Genomic DNA, 16,715 nt, shown 5'->3' with positions numbered 1-16,715 from the left:
CAGAGCTACAACAAATAATCCTAAAATTTGTATGGAACCAGAAAAGACTCTGAATAGCCAAAGGAATCCTGAAAAAGAAAACCAAAGCTGGAGGCATCACAATTTTGGACTTCAAGCTGTATTACAAAGCTTTAATCAACAAGACAGTATGGTACTGGCACACAAACAGACACATAATCTTTGACAAAGCAGGAAAGAATATCCAATGGAATAAAGACAGTCTCTTCAGCAAACGGTGTTGGGAAAACTGCAGAAGAATGAACCTGGACCGCTTTCTTACACCATACACAAAAATAAACTCAAAGTGAATGAAGGACCTAAACGTAAGACAGGAAGCCATCAAAATCCTTGGAGAAAGCAGGCAACAACCTGTTTGACCTCAGCCATAGCAACTTCTTACATGGCAGGTCTCCAGAGGCAAGGGAAACAAAAGCAAAAATGAACTACATCATCAAGATAAAAAGCTGCACAGCAAAAGAAACAATCAGCAAAGCTAAAAGGCAACCAACAGAAGGGGAGAAGATATTTGCAAATGACATATCAGATAAAGGGTTAGTATCCAAAATCTATGAAGAATATATGAGTTATCAAGCTCAACATCCAAAAAACAAATCCAGTGAAGAAATGGGCAAAAGATATGAATAGACACTTTTCCAAAGAAGACATCCCAATGACTAACAGACACATGAAAAAAAATGCTCAACAACATTCATTATCAGGGAAATACAAATCAAAACCACAATGAGATACCACCTCACACCTGTCAGAATGGCTAAAATTAACAACTCAGGCAACAGTATATTTTGGCGAGGATGCAGAGAAAAAGGAATTCTTTTGCACTGCTGGTGGGAATGCAAACTGGTGCAGCCACTCTGGAAAACAGTATGGAGGTTCCTCAAAAAAATTAAAAATAGAACTACCCTACAACCCAGCAATTGCTCTACTAGGTATTTATCCAAAGAATACAGGAGTGTTGTTTTGAAAGGGCACATACACCCAACATTTATAGTGGCACTATTGACAGTAGCCAAAGTATGGAAAGAGACCAAATGTCCACTGACTGATGAATGGATAAAGAAGATGTGGTGTGTGTGTGTGTGTGTGTGTGTGTGTGTGTGTGTATACACATACATACACACATGTGTGTACATATATATATATGTACCCATAACGGAATATTACTTAGTGATCAAAAAGAATGAAATCTTGCCATTTGCACTAACATGGATGGAACTAGAATATATTATGCTAAGCAAAATAAGACAGAAATACAAATATTGTATGATTTTACTCACATGCAGGATTTAAGATACAAAACAGATGAACAGAAGGGAAGGAAAGCAAAACTAAAAACAGAGGGAGACAAACCATAAGAGACTCAAATACAGAAAAGAAACTGAGGGTTGCTGGCAGGGTGTTGGGCAGGGAGATGGGCTAAATCAGCAAGGGACACTTGTTGGGATGAGCACTGGGTATTATATGTAAGTGATGAATCACTAAATTCTACACCTAAAACTATTACACTATATGTCAACTAACTTGGACTTAAATTTTAAAAAAATCCAAAAACAAACAAATGAAAGAATGAGTTGGAAAACCCAAGGAATCATTTCAAAATTCTTACAACCAGAGGCTGATATAATATGGACTTTCTAGAATCCCCAAATAAGAGAGTGACAAAGCCTGGTAGAAAATGCTGTTTTACTGCCTAATGCATGCACAGTCCTGATGAAGTTGTTAAAAAAAAAAAAAAATCAATGATTTCCAATCATTCTTGGGGGAAAAGACATGCCAGTTTTCCCAGGACTGCCCATGTTTAGGCCTGTTTTCCCAGTATTACTAAAATTTATATCAAATGGAAAGGACTTAGATAAGCCAAGACAATTTTGTAAAAGAAGATTGGAAGAGTTACACTACTTAATTTCCAGGTTTATCATAAAGCTACAGTGGCTGTGATATCGGTGTAAGGATAATGTATCCTTTATATAACACATAAATCAATAATCTAGAAATAAACCCTTTGTTTATAACCCATTAATTGTTGACAGACAAGTCAGGCAATTCAATGAAAAAAGGATGGTCTTTCTTACAAGTGATGATGGATATTAGATATCTGCATGAAAAAAAGTGAACCTTGACCCTTACACCCCACACATTACACAAAAATTAAACTGTCTACACAAAAAAGAACTCAAACTGTGTCACAGACCTAAATATGAGAAGTATCAAAATTCTAAAGAAAATATTGAGGAAAAAAAATCTTTATGACCCTGAGATTCTTAAATAAGACACACAAAAAACCTTCAAACCATAAGAGAAAAAAATGTCTAAATTGGATTTGACAATAATTAGAAATGCTTCCCTATCAAAAGACGCTGAAAAATGAAAAGTCACAGATTTCAAAAGAAAAACACAAAATATATAAGTAACACTGATAACTTAATAAGAAAAACAACACAATTTTAAGGAGGAGAGTAGAAGATTTGGATACTTCCCCAGAAGTTATAATGAATGAGTTCCCATTAAGATCAAGATTCTCCAGGAGGAAGTGATACTTCCTGGTGATACTCCTCAAACCTCATAGAGGAGCCCTTTGCCTGCTCTTCAGCAATGAGTGAGCCTGATCAGGGAAACTAATGGGGCACCAACCATCTCAGCTCCCCACTTAGTAGTCCTCCGACTTTGCTTTGGAATATAGGTTTCCTATAGTCACAAAGTCCATTATGCGAAAACCTTTTTGGCCCTAGACAGATTTTGTAATAACGATAACCTCATAGGCCCTAGGAGGTTTTGATCTATATTTCACTTCTTGTTTTTATGGTGCTTTTTCCAAACTAGTAATCAAGAAACACAGTCTGAGCCACAACCTGATAATGAAACCCAAACTTGATAGATAATCCCCATGTCCAGGTCATTCCCCTCTTTTCCACTAAAATATAAGCTTCATGAGTATTGAATGTGATCAGAGGCTAAATGGCTTAAACAAAAGATAAGTTCACTTTTTGGCAATAATAATAATAAGCCTTCCATAGCACTACATCAACCTGTTCACATATGCTAACTGATATAATCCTTCCAACAATCCTATTGAGGAGGTATTATTAATATCCCCAATCTACAGATGAAAAACCTGAGTCAGAGAGTTTTAATGATTTGCCCAAAGGGACACAGCTAATTAAGTAACAGATTTGCATTTGAACTCAGGATCTAGTTTCAAAGTCTATGCTTTTACCACTATACCCATGCTTCTCAACTTCTTTTTTTTTTTTAACGTTTATTTATTTTTGAGACAGAGAGAGACAGAGCATGAACGGGGGAGGGTCAGAGAGAGAGGGAGACACAGAATCTGAAACAGGCTCCAGGCTCTGAGCGGTCAGCACAGAGCCTGACACGGGGCTCGAACTCACAGACTGTGAGATCATGACCTGAGCCGAAGTCGGACGCCCAACCGACTGAGCCACCCAGGCGCCCCAATGCTTCTCAACTTCTAATGCGTATGCAAATTGTTGGGAGATGCTTTTTTTAAATGCAGATTATAATTCAGCAGGCCTGAGGTGGAACTCTGCATTTCTAATAAGCTCCCAGGTACTACTGTTGCTGATCTGAATACAGATCAGCTAAGCCACCCCCCTCATATACCAGTAGGCAGTCTAGAGGTGTGGGGTGGTTCCAAGGTGGTGTAGGATCTAGGTGCCTTCATTCTTTACATCATCCACTAGGCGTTGCCCTCATCTGCATGGTCAAAAATGAACCACCATATCCACATTGCAGTTTGGGGGAAGAAAGAGAAAGAGGAGAGCAATTATCTTCCTTAAACGCATGACCAGAAGTTACACATCACTTCTGTACTGCTCATTAGCCAGATTTAGTCATGGAGTCAACACCAAAGCTGGAAGAAAGGCAGGTAAATGTCGTTTCCGATCGGACAGCCACTCAGCTTAAAACTCAGGAGGCAGCTGTATTACTGAAATAAAACTTATTAAATGGATGAATGTAGATTATTGAGACAACAGTCTTTGCCTTTGAATGTTTCATCACAACTTTTTACTGCCTTTTTCTTAGTGTGATCTAATATATTCTCTTCCATTTCCCTCCACCTTCTGCTGACCTGAACACAAGTTCCTTTGTGTCCAGAAAAATCCATTTCACTACTAAGTCGTCTTCCTTAATTTGATTCCTCCAAAGTTCTGCTTAAACGGAAAAGAGGACTCCATGCTTGCATACCGTAAAGATAGTAGTTTAGGATGAATAAACAAAACGTTTTAAAGGTATGCATTCCCTCTTTCTTTAGCCATATTTCTTTCGTGGCCCATCTACTCTCAATCTCTACCTGAACCTGAAGGAAACTCAATCAAGTGGGAAATATTGTCTTTGAGTCGATTTATTCTTGATGAATTTTTCCTCTTTTTCTCTAACTGGAAACGTTAAGAAATGGCTTCTTGATTTCTTATCTATCTCTATTATAACCAGAGGAGTCCTGAAGAAAATACCGTGGAGGTCATTTGTTCTAAGTAGATGTGATTTGAGTCAAGTTTAGGCAAAGGCTGGGGACTGCCTTCCTTTTTACTGGAACATCTTAGCCTGAACCTTAGCAACTTAGAGACATTTGTATCAGGCAACTCACACAATGCACTTATCCTGCCAGTAGTCATGGATGAGTCACGGAAGTAAAGAATGCAGTGCGGAACCATGGTAGCTTAATACGTCCAGTCACTTGTGCAGGTTTTGAGAAAGGACTGAGGAGTCTCACCTATCACTCTGGAACCTGGATCTTCTTTGAAGAATTTTACCTTCACAGTTGGGAAATACATTTGAGACAACTGCTTTTTTTTTTTTTTAACAAGCTTTTGAATTTAGCACAAAAGCAAAAGATACCCCAAGAGGAAAAAGAGGCAAGGTGGGGTGCATCAGGAATCATTATTGTTGTGGCCTGGCACCAAAATCTCTACACTTTGGGCCTCTGAAACAGGTCAGTCTACAAAATCCACTGAATAAAATATATTGAAATAAATTGAACTAATGCACTTTTGGAGGGGAACAGTTAAAATGTAGCCTCATTTGTAGATGGACCTAGGAGTCATTTCTAATAACTGATTTTCAAAAGATGGCACCTGGCTGATAATCGACAGAGGCTGTAACTTTTGAACGGGTCTTGGCAGACAGCATGGCCAATCCATTTGTTTTAGCTTTCTCAATAATCAGTGAGTATCACTGCAGGCTCAGTTGGTCTGGCTGATTGATTGTAAAGACAGCCAAAATGAACAGCTCGACCATCTCACAATCTGATTTCCCCACCATGTATTGACCCAGTCCAAGTTACATATGTTACAGTATTTGCAAAGCTGTCACTGTTATAAAACTCTTACTGGGCACTTGCTACTGACAGGGGCTTTATGAGAATTCATGAAAATTAGAAACCAACTCACCTTGGCGTGTTTGAGCTTTGGAAATTCTCTTCTGGAGGGAGAGGGAAGCAGTTTTGTAGCTATCTACACACTCACACAAACATAGCAGTAACAACAATGACAAAACAGATAGCTCTTTGAGAATTCCCTTTGATGTGCCTAACTGGGCAGTAACAGCGAGTGAAAGCAGATAGAGAACAACCTTTGATTTTGTGTGTGAGTGTGTGTGTATTGTTTGTTTTTGTGGATTTCAATCTGCCTTTATTTTTAGAATTACAGGATGTGGGGAGTGGAGGCCAAACCCCTGGGCCAGTCCTTAGCTAAGAAGAGGAAGTGCTGGCATCTGCTGGTGGAGGTGGGGACTGTTCCTCAGCACAAGTCTCATTAACTCAGGGGATGGCCTGGTCTGTCTGGAAACTGTCTGCGTTTCAGACCCCTCAACTGATTTACGGTTAAAGCAAAACGGGTTATTTGAAATTGTGGAGCTAGTGGTTTGCTTTCATTTGTCTTTAAAGCCATCACTTGAATTCAGGGCAGATCAGAGAGATTTCTCATTGCACTAAATAAACTAAGGATACCGACTGAGCTCCTCAGATGGGACACTATGGGAATGTGGAAAATTCAAGGGCCATTAAGTCACTGAGCACACTTAGTTGAAATTATGATACTCTAGTCACCCGTGGCTAAATGAAGAGCAGAGGTTTAATGAGTTTACCAGGTTAAAAATGAGCCTGTGTCAGGCAGGAATCAGACTCATTAATTAGGGCTCCACTTAACTATTGAATAGTTTTACTTACTAGCAGTACTCAAGTTGGGGGGGAGGGGAGCAGAAGAGATGTGGTGATAGTTCATAATTGGCCACGAGCAAACCACTAAATGAGGGTTAAGGGGGGAAAGAGGGTATTGAGAAGACCATTTTAACCAACTTTTACCATAGATCACAACAAACTTGAAAATCCAATGTCCTTACATTTTACTATTGAATCCAATTGAGACCCCAGAGTGGCAATCTTCTCCACTGTATCTTGGGAGGGTTTCCAGACCATGGCCAACCCCTAAAATGCCTGGCTACCTCCAAAGCTACAGCTGGTGTGGAATGGGAACTTGGCAGTCTCCTTTGGAAGAGATGGACTTTCTTTAGGGCCCAAGTCCTTGAGGGATGTATGGACCAAACCAGTCTGTTCATACAGTAATGGGAAGAAACCTCCATTTCAATTATCAGCAATTAGTTGAGCATTGGGAACTTGGGGTGTGGGCTCTGGAGAAATATTGGCTGCCTCCTACTCTGAGATCTTTGAACCTTCGTCTCTTTATCCCCCAAATGAGGGTAGTAATAACACCTAACACAAAGGAGTGTTGTAGGGATTCCATGTAACGATGGGGGTGGGGGGGCGGGTAAGGTGCTGAGTTAGTGCCCAGCGTTTACTTAGCACTCCACAAACAAAGTGGTCCACCCTCCGCAGGAAGGCGAAAATGCCTCCTCACTCCTACTTTAATCTCATAAAGCAATGAGCATGGAAAAGAAAAAAAGAAACCTAGATCTAAAATGTTTGGGGAGTTTAGTCTGGAACAGCTGCAGGGACTGAGTAACTGTTCTAACATGAGGGGAGTCCATTTCCACAGACCTGCTTTGCTTTCTCCTGCGCTCTCTGATGTTCTCCCTTCCTCCCCCTCTCCCCCTCCTTTCTCTTCCCATCACCCCTCCCACCCCCATCTCTCCACCTGTTTTTGTACTGGAAGAGCCTGGTGCTGCTAGCGTTTTCTTACAAAGCAAAGGCATCTCGTCCCCAATTCAGAGAAATTGCAAATAAAATTGCCACAGCCGAGTCTGCAATTTAATGTCTTCTATGCTTGTCCGTGACAACTCAATGCGGTGTTGAACATGCTAATCTTCTGATTTGGTGTCCTTATTCTTTAATTCAAAGAAAAACAGCTGAGTTAGATGTATATGATTTGACTTATCAGGACCACTCTGTATGTACAAAAGGGACATGTGTGGAGGAAGAACCCATCCCCGGACAGAATACTGAGGGGACAAGCCAGGGCAGATCAAACAGAAATTAGACAACCTTTTTCTCCAAATGGAGATCTGCTTAAATGACTGAGTCCAGCAACTCAGAATAGTTGTTTTCCCCCGTAACTATTCCATATATATATATATATACACACATGCACACATATATGAATATCTATATTTTATATATATATATGAATATATATGAATCTCTGTATATATTTCACACATACCTATGAGCACATTAATGAGGACAAATATCAATGAAATATGACTTCTAGCTTCCACTTACCTCCAGCCTCTTGCCACCTAGGGACCTGTGCATTCTACTGGAGTGAACATCAAAGGGACACAAACTTTAAGGCACGGTCTCCGGGTGTCCAATTTCGGCTAGGTCCTGATCTCACCGTTCCTGGGTTTGAGCCCCACATCGGGCTCTGTGCTGACAACTCAGAGCCCAGAACCTGCTTCGGATTTTGTGTCCCCCTCTCTCTCTGTTCCTCCCCTGCGTGTGCTCTCTCAAAAATAAATAAACATTAAAAAAAATTAAAAATAGAAAGGCACTGTCTCATATGGCATATTTCAAAGGCATAACACTGGTGGAAAATTGCATTCCTATTTTGAAATATATTCCAGTTAATGAGATTACAGACTGAATGTTCTTTCAGTAGGTACTAAGCTTTATTTCTAAGTTGTACCTTTTCTGATGGCTCACATTCATTCCCTCTCATTTTCTTCACCATTCCTTTGAATTATCTAATGTTTAAAGTTATAGGAAAATGTGGTTTAGAATTAAGCTCCTTGAGGGTTTTTTTTTTAAGTCATTTTTGTATTCCCAATTTCTAGCTCAGTGTCTTACACATAGAATCTCAACATATTTTTGATGAATGAATGAAAGGTCAAGTTGTAGTAGTTATCCAGTATCAGTGAATAAAACAGGCTAAGCAACTCTCTAAAGTTTTTCAAACAAAAGGGAGCAGTAGCTTTCTTACTTGAGGTAATGACAAAACCGTACAACGTTGGAATTAATGCCATTCCATGACTCGGGTCAGCCAAAAAAACATACAGATATAAATACAGATATATTATCTATATATAGATATCTCAGCAGAGAGTTATCTGCAAAAATGTTCTACTTAACAATTTCAGAGAAGAAGAGGTATGAATGCACTTTCGAGATTTCTCTCAGAAAGATTCTTCCTCGCAGCTAATAGTGGGTTTGGGGCAATTGCTGGGCTCCGCAGCACTGTATATGCTCTAATAAAGAAATGGCTTGAGGTGTAGTAAAGAAACAAACAAAAAAAAGAATTAATGAAAAGGGACAGAAGAGATATAATGAAAATAAATAGTTCCTCCCAACTTCCCTCTTGGGAGCAGGTTATGAAAGATAGCTGGAATAGTAGACTCTGGAATAAAATTCTTCCAGGGTAGAAAGTAATTAGGGTGAGTAAATGAAAGCCCAGGTTTAATTGTTCTTTTCAATGCAGTAAAAGAAGACATTCATTATACAACTTTAAATGAGGGTCCCATTAATGGAGTATACCTCTGATAGAACACTATAAATTAATATTTTTATATATCCTGTAATTATTTTGTGAGTAGCCCATTTTTTGTGTATTATGCCTAGAGGTATGTGTTAAAAGCATTAATCGGTAGAGGTCATCATTTAAAACACACAATTGCTGATACCCCATTTAAGCTTTTTAAAAATATTTTAATATTCCAAGACCCTCATGAAGATGACCAATAATTTCTTAAGCTTCTGAATTAAAAAGCCTTTGAGTTCTAATTCAATGGCCGATATTGGTTTCTAGATCCTTCTAGATCCTTCTAGATCCTTGGGGCCCTTCTTTAGAGTTGACCAGTGGAAGAGACTGCAAATTTTCTTTACAACTTCAAATCCTGTTGCTTCATCAGTGCCTGGAGGCAACACCGTTGACATCTAGGCCATCACTGCCCCAATTATGGCAACACAGTAAGCTTCACCTTCTCTTAGGTCTAAATTCTTCTCAGGATTAAGTAGGGATTTTGTGACACAGGTGACATCTTCCTGGGCACAGTGCCATATGGACATAAATGGTGGCCTCAGGACACTTAAGCAATCTGGTTATAAATATCTTCTTACTTCTAAATACTCAGCTGACAAGGTGATTGTGTTAGCTAGGCTAAATTAAAAACACAATATGCTGTTTAACCATGTTAAGCTGTCCTTTTCTTTCCCCTAAGAAATTCTCATATTCTTTCGCAACTGATATAAATGCACCCACAGCCTGGATTGCGCTTTGAGATGCAGTTTCCTTTCCAATTAGTCCTACAGGAAATGGGGCCTGGATATCACCTGCCTAAGAATCCCGAATCAGCCACGGACTCTCCATGTGACCTTGGGCAAGTTATTTAACCTCTCTGCACCTAAGTCGCCTCATCTGTAAATGGATGAAAATAGCATCTGTATCTTTGAGAGTTGTTGGGAGGCTAGGAGTTCAGATTTGTAATGTGCTCAGCATCTACTTGGTCACATATAAAGGCAATATCCGTGTTCACCGTTCTTTTTTCTCTAGCTTTGCTGCCAAAAATTAAGAAGATATTTACCCTGAATTCTCATTTCTCGGAGGGTTGACAGAATGAGATAAAATACATGTAAGGCTTGGAAAACTCTTCAGGGTTATATGAATGCTAGCAAAATGGCAACTAAGGTAAAGAATTATAGTAAATAAAACAAAGTAAGATTTTTTTTTAAGCTGACAATTTTTTTTGTTTTAAATCCCTAAATTTTTGTATTTTATCTTTTGAAATTATAAATATATATATATTTATATGCATTATAAATATATATATTCATATGCATATGTATGCATACACATACACACAGCCACAAAGTATCCCTAGTGGGATTAAACTCCCCAGTAAGGGTTCCTTGTTAGTACTTTCTCAGGTTTATCATGTGTTTTATGGAACAGAAGCCTTCATGGCAGATATATTCATTTGATATTTTGTTATATACAATATCCTTAATTTTTATTAAAACAAAAGTATTTGTCCTGTGCTTACAGTAAGTATGGAATTACAAATGCCATATGATGAGCATTTTAGCCCAGATGGGTTTAGAATAGGTAAAGCCATCCCTCCTTTTCACAACACGACTCTCTCTTTCAAACACACACACACACACACACCCAATCCTCTACAAAATCTGGTAAATAAATCTGGTGGCTTTCTAAAGCAGGTGTTGTGGTTTTCTGGGGGGACAAGGGGGATACAAGTCCGGGTAGCCTGAACATATGATCCTTCTATATTATTACAGTGGTCCATAAAGTAGACCTTGAGAAAGACAGTGAAACAAGTTGAGACCAGACAAAATGGAGGCTTTATGAGGCCGCCCCATCAAGCCTGGAGTCAGCTCCTCAACACTAAAGATTGCTGATGAATCAGAAAGGGAAGAAGGCTTCAAGTTTCAGTCTCCCAGGACAGGTTGGCCTCAGAGATTTATTCTCAGATCTTTTTTTATTGGTCTCTGCTGCATAGTAAAACTTGGGTGGGCAAAATTCTCCCCATTCCAGGGACCCTGTATAGACTGCTGTAGGATTTTATGGGACTGATACGCTTCTTTTTTAGAGGGCCATTTATGCCCAGTGTCTCTCCTCTTCTCAGCCAGTGTACATCAGTCTCTAAATCTTCCTCCCCCACCTTTGAAAATTTATGGCAGCTTTCAGCCAGGCTTGGCTTAAAGCCATTGACCTCTGTGGCCTGCGTTATTGACCAGAACATAGCATCTTCTGCCCACATAATATATGTCTCTTTATCTCCCTGAAAGGAAAGGAAATGACTCTTAGAATGGCCAGGAACACAATAAAAATGAGAGAGGCTTTCTCGTTTTTTTGTCAGTGGCATTTGGCTTTTCAAAAAGCCACACCGGGATTCGGGTTTGTGCTAGGCAGTGCTTTGAACAGTGCATTGAGAGGGCACCCTTGGGAGCGTGCATTGTAGGACACAAGGCCTGTCCCAAATAAAATCACCATTTTGTAAGTTCTCACCTGGAACGTGAATGAATGAATAGCCCTAAGTCAGCAAGTCCTCATAACTGAATCTACAGACATCCTGACACAGTTAGCCCACATGGACGCTCATGAGAAATGCGGCAGGACTCACAGATCCTGCCTGCCCTTTGGGTCACAGTGGCATAGAAGCTTGGAGCTGGAAGAGTCATAAGCATCACCTCATTCAAGCTGCTAAATTCGCCAATGAGGAAACGGAGGCCCAGTGAGAAGGTGCAACTTCTCCATAGTCACAGAGCAAAGAGGCGCCAGAGATGGAGTCCGCAACTAATGTATGCAACACCGTATGACCTTGTCCTTAAGAGTCCCGCCCAACTATTAAAAACTTTTCCGCAAGATGCAGACACAAAATTCCGTATATACAAAGGTCTATACAAAGCTGTCAGCAAAAGCCTCTTGAATTCCCCCTTCAGGTAGTATTTCCAAAACCCCGTACTCAAGAATCCTCAGCTGCCCTGAAAACATGGCAGCAGACACGTCTCCACTATTCCTTTCAGACAGGAGCTGGGAGCAGCCCTGAGAACCACCCCAAAGGAAGACAATGCAGAAAGTGGCGCTCAGAGCTTCACAGCTGCGGAGGAGCCTCTTACCCTCAAACCCTTCACTCTCTGTGCGTCCAATGGGAACAGGAACGCCACCCCACCCGGGGCTGTTGGGAGATGTGAGATAGCAGGCCCGGAGACTCCAGTGCTGTGGGTATAGCCCCGGGTTAAGAAAAATGGTGTTGGAGGCTTGCGCTACAGCAGAACACTCAGGATGAGCTCGGAGCATTTGATCGGAGTGTGCCAGGACTTTGTGGAGGAGGATGTTGGCAGAAGCCATGACTTTTAGCACAGCTCTCACTCACTAAGAGCTGGCCATTTATGTTCTACTGATAGCACTAGTTCTCAGGTCTAAAGGACAGAGCACCAACATGGGGCCAGACTCCTTGTGGAATGCCCAGATATGTTGCTATCCTCCATTCTACTACATAAACTAGAATCCAGAAACAAGAGGACTAGCAGAAGGCATATACCATCTACCTATTTATATGATCGACCATAAGCAGTCACGTCCATGAGAAAAATAGGACTAGACACAGAAGACTCCTAATGAGTTTTCCCAAGTCCCATCACCATTTGATCACTGCTTCTCTCTAAGTTTTGTTAGGCAGTCTCAGAGAGATAAGCTGCAGCAAATGCCAAAGTTTGAAGTAAAATCTGTGGAGGGAAAACTTTGAAATTAAAAAATTGTAGCTGGTAGGGGCGCCTGGGTGGCTCAGTCGGTCAAGCATCCAACTTCGGCTCAGGCCGTGATCTCACGGTTCATGGGTTCGAGCCCTGCATCGGGCTCTACTGACAGCTGAGAGCCTGGAGCCTGCTTCGGATTCTGTATCTCCCTCTCTCTCTCTCTGGCACTCCCCTGCTCACATTCTGTCACTCTCTCTCTCTCAAAAATAAACATTTTAAAAAAAGATTAAAAAATTGTATCTGGTAACTTTTTTTTCTCCTGGAGATTTGGAGAAGACATAATTATTGAATTTTAGTGATAAAACAGCACAGTTCAGCTTATAGAACACCAAGGATCCATTGAACAATTTAAGAACCACTGCACTAGAGGGTTAACGAACCAGGGGAGTCATATTTCCTGGTCATGTAAGTATCAAAATAAGGGAAAGAAAACCAGAAACTTGGTCAAGGTGAGTTTTTAGGGTCTTGCCTAACCAATAATATTTAAAACTATGAAGCAAAATAAAACTATTTCAGGGTCTGTAGTTAATTCTTTAAGACATTTTAATAAGCCATACTTCTGTTCAAGACCATGAAATTTCTCCTAAAACTGAAAGTGTCAGAGGACTGGGACATTAATAGTAGCCTTAAAACTATGTCCATATAAGTTAAATGGACTTTAAAATATTTCTATCCTGTTTAGAATCTCTTGCAGTTTTCTCAGATTTTTCTTTCAAAAATAGCATATTACAAGCCTAGCAATTCAACTTAAAATGGGAGTTTCTACAGCCTGTTTTTAAAAATGGTTGTCCAACGGTGGAGAATTGCTTGAATAACCCAAATATGTACCAAAATGACGGGTTAAACAAATATTTTAAACAAATATTTTTTTTATAAGAATGGCTAATGATATGGAAAGATAGAAACTGTAGTAAGGGGAAATAATCTCTAAGAATGTATCATACAATATTATCTTATGTGTAATCTATACATACACATAGAGAAAACTCACCAAATGGCTAATAGTGGTAATGTGATTAACAGCTGCTTTATGTTCTCCTTTTCATATATTTGCATTCTTAATAAACATATTGCTCTTGTAATAACCAAATCACAATTGTTAGGATAAAAATTAGAGTTTCTGTGCAATATTATTTAATTGCTAAAGTACTAGAAATATAACCATTTCATTTATAAGGCTGTCTCACCACGTGTATCCTGAAGACACCATTTGAACACAGCTTCCATATCCAGAGAAACGTGTGTGTATATGTGTATACACACATCTGTGTGGTTGTGTTTATAATAGTACTTTATGTTTGCGTAGACAAAATGTCCTATACAAAATTCTATCTCAACATGACTGGCTATTAGGATACATGGATAAATTTCAACAGACAACATCGATTAGTTGTAATCTAGGTCCTTATCAGAAAGTACAGTTTCAAGCTCATTGTCATCTGTTAATTTTCAGTCGCTAAGTTCAGAGAAATTCAATTTTAATTTTTAAAAATTAAAACTAATGAATCTGTTACCAAACTACATCAAATCCTCCAAGTATTCCAAAGTCTATCCCTAGATCAAGCAGGGATATTATTTATCTGATTTGCACTTGGGTGTGACATCAGGTCTCCGGGTTGAGAATTAGGCTAAGGGGCGGGGGGGGGGGGGGGGGGGGGGGGGGGGGTTAACGGTGGAGGGGAACATGATACATGATACGTTTCAAAGATGTTGTTGAAGATGTTAAGCGCATCTCTGTCTTTTTTGAGGAAGACTCCAGGAAGAAATTTCCTTTTGATGTTTTAATAACAAAGAGCAGGAAAATGCTCCCAAAGAATCCGTTTGTTTTCATGTGTGGATGATATGAATCCGCTGACCAGGGGTCCCCTCTCTGACTGCTCTTGTATAGCTGGGAGCCAAATGTAGGACTCAGCTGCAGCAAATGTGTGAATCAACGTGGGGTGTGTTTTTAAACCTAATTCTTGACTCAATTTTATGTTCCCACCATGTTGCCCTTGCTCTCTCCTTTTTGTTTCTTAAAGAAAAAAGAAAAGAAAAAAGTCCACTAAATACATGTGCGTGGGAACAAATCAACAAGGACAGAAGAACTTAAGGTGAAAAGCAACAGCCTCTTGCCCCTCTGCTCCCTGCCTCCACCCCCACCCGACTCCCCAGATTCAACCTCTTTTAACTGTTTGTTTTTAGTTCCTTTAGCAGTTACCTCCATAAATCTAGATAAGAGGCTTAACCTCTTTTTCTCCATTTATCAACTTGAGATAATATCTCTAGACACCTTAATATGAAAAGGGAGGACTTAGCTCATTTACTAGAAACCTCCCCTGCTTCCAAGTGTTTTATGTTTATATTCTTTTCAGTTCTTACCTTTGCGACTTTAAATGTTTAAATCTTCTCAGCAAAGGCCCCCACTCTCAGATTTTTTAATTGTTTGTACTACTGTGAGCTGCCTGATTTTAACAAGTGGAGACAACGCACAACAACGCAAATGCCATAACAATGAGGCCAAAAAGTTGTTTCGACGCATCCGAAGCTAAATAGTTAAGGATCCCTAGAAAATAGGGATGGTAACACAGGTCCACCCCAGACATCGTGCTAAGCTCTCCGTTTTATCAGGGGGGCAGCCTCAGTTACATTTATTATATAACTTAAACTGAAGTTTGAGCAATGAGCTGCAGACCTCTACCTGATACGCAGGTGAAATCCTTTCAAAAGCTTTTGTGGTTACTTGAAGCCTTGGGTTTCAACGTTTAATACACCGTTTTTCCAGTAGAAAAGCTGTTTCTCCTCTTAGTCTCCTGTGGATTCTCTTAAAAAGACCCCACGTGGAGTCCCTCATGCTAGGCCAGATCACCAAACCTGACCTTAATACCTAATCTAATTACAGTTTTAACCTCCCCCAGAAATGTAGTCTTTACCTTTAACCTCCCCCAGAAATGTGAGTCAGGAATTTTCTAATCAGCATCAATGTAACCGGTCACATGGGCTTCCCCATCCCCCAAAGATGAAGTAATCCACCTAACAAGACCCATTTGTCCCCAAAGGAAGGTGTCTTCATCCAAGATAATCCTTTTTTTTTTTCTGTTTATGACTTCCTTGTCTTGCCTTTAAAAACCCTTTCTTTCCTATAGCCCTCTGGGGCATCTCTTACACTTGCTGGATGAGATGCTGCCCAATTCATGAATCGCTTAAAAAAAACCAATAACATCTTCAAATTTACCCAGTTGGATTTTTGTTTTTTAACACCTATCCCCTGTAGGTTGCTTTGTTAACCTTAAAAATAAAACCAGCGGTTCTGGGTGGCTCAGTAGGTCATGTGTTCATTTCGCCTCAGGTCCCGATCTCACTGATTGTGAGATAGAGCCTGGCTGACAGTGCAGAGACTGCTTGGGATTCTCCCTCAGCAACCACCCCCGTCTTTCTCTTCCTCGTTCTCTCTCTAAATACATAAACACTAAATTTAAAAAAAAAAAAAAAAAAACAAAAACGGGCAGTTATTTTACCAGCAAAAACGGGTTCGTTTGGGAATAACAGAGGATTACAACTCAGAACAAGCAAGCTCTGACAAAAACACAGCCAAATCCTCCCAACAAAAGAGAAAAACCGCTCTTATAAAGGAAAAGGGGAAGTTGAGACTGTTATAAACAAAAAACCCATTGGTGGAAACTGGAAGTTCAAAGTGTAGTGGCTTTTCATTGGCTGAGTTGTGACTGTCTATCATTGGCTGGGCTGTTGCTAGGGGAGGAGAGAAAGCTTTTTCTCCTCCAACTGGGGTAGCAAGGTAGCTAAAGCAGTATGAGACTTGCAAGGTACTTCTCTTCCTGTTAAAGTCTGCAACTGACAATGAGTGGTAGGGCAAGAGAGTTTCTCCTTCTGGTCTCCCGACTCCATTTTAAGCGTGGTTTTCTTGTTTTAATTATTAAATTAATTTATTAATGTTCACATCTTCAAAGGTTCAGAGTAATGGGTTGTGTTAATTTCAGCCGGTCGGTGGGCTGTACAGATCTAGCTCCATGACCTC

The sequence above is a fragment of the Prionailurus bengalensis genome, chromosome D4 (assembly GCF_016509475.1).
Source record: "Prionailurus bengalensis isolate Pbe53 chromosome D4, Fcat_Pben_1.1_paternal_pri, whole genome shotgun sequence".
NCBI classification, from domain to species: domain Eukaryota; kingdom Metazoa; phylum Chordata; class Mammalia; order Carnivora; family Felidae; genus Prionailurus; species Prionailurus bengalensis.
This window is presented reverse-complemented; position numbering follows the sequence as displayed.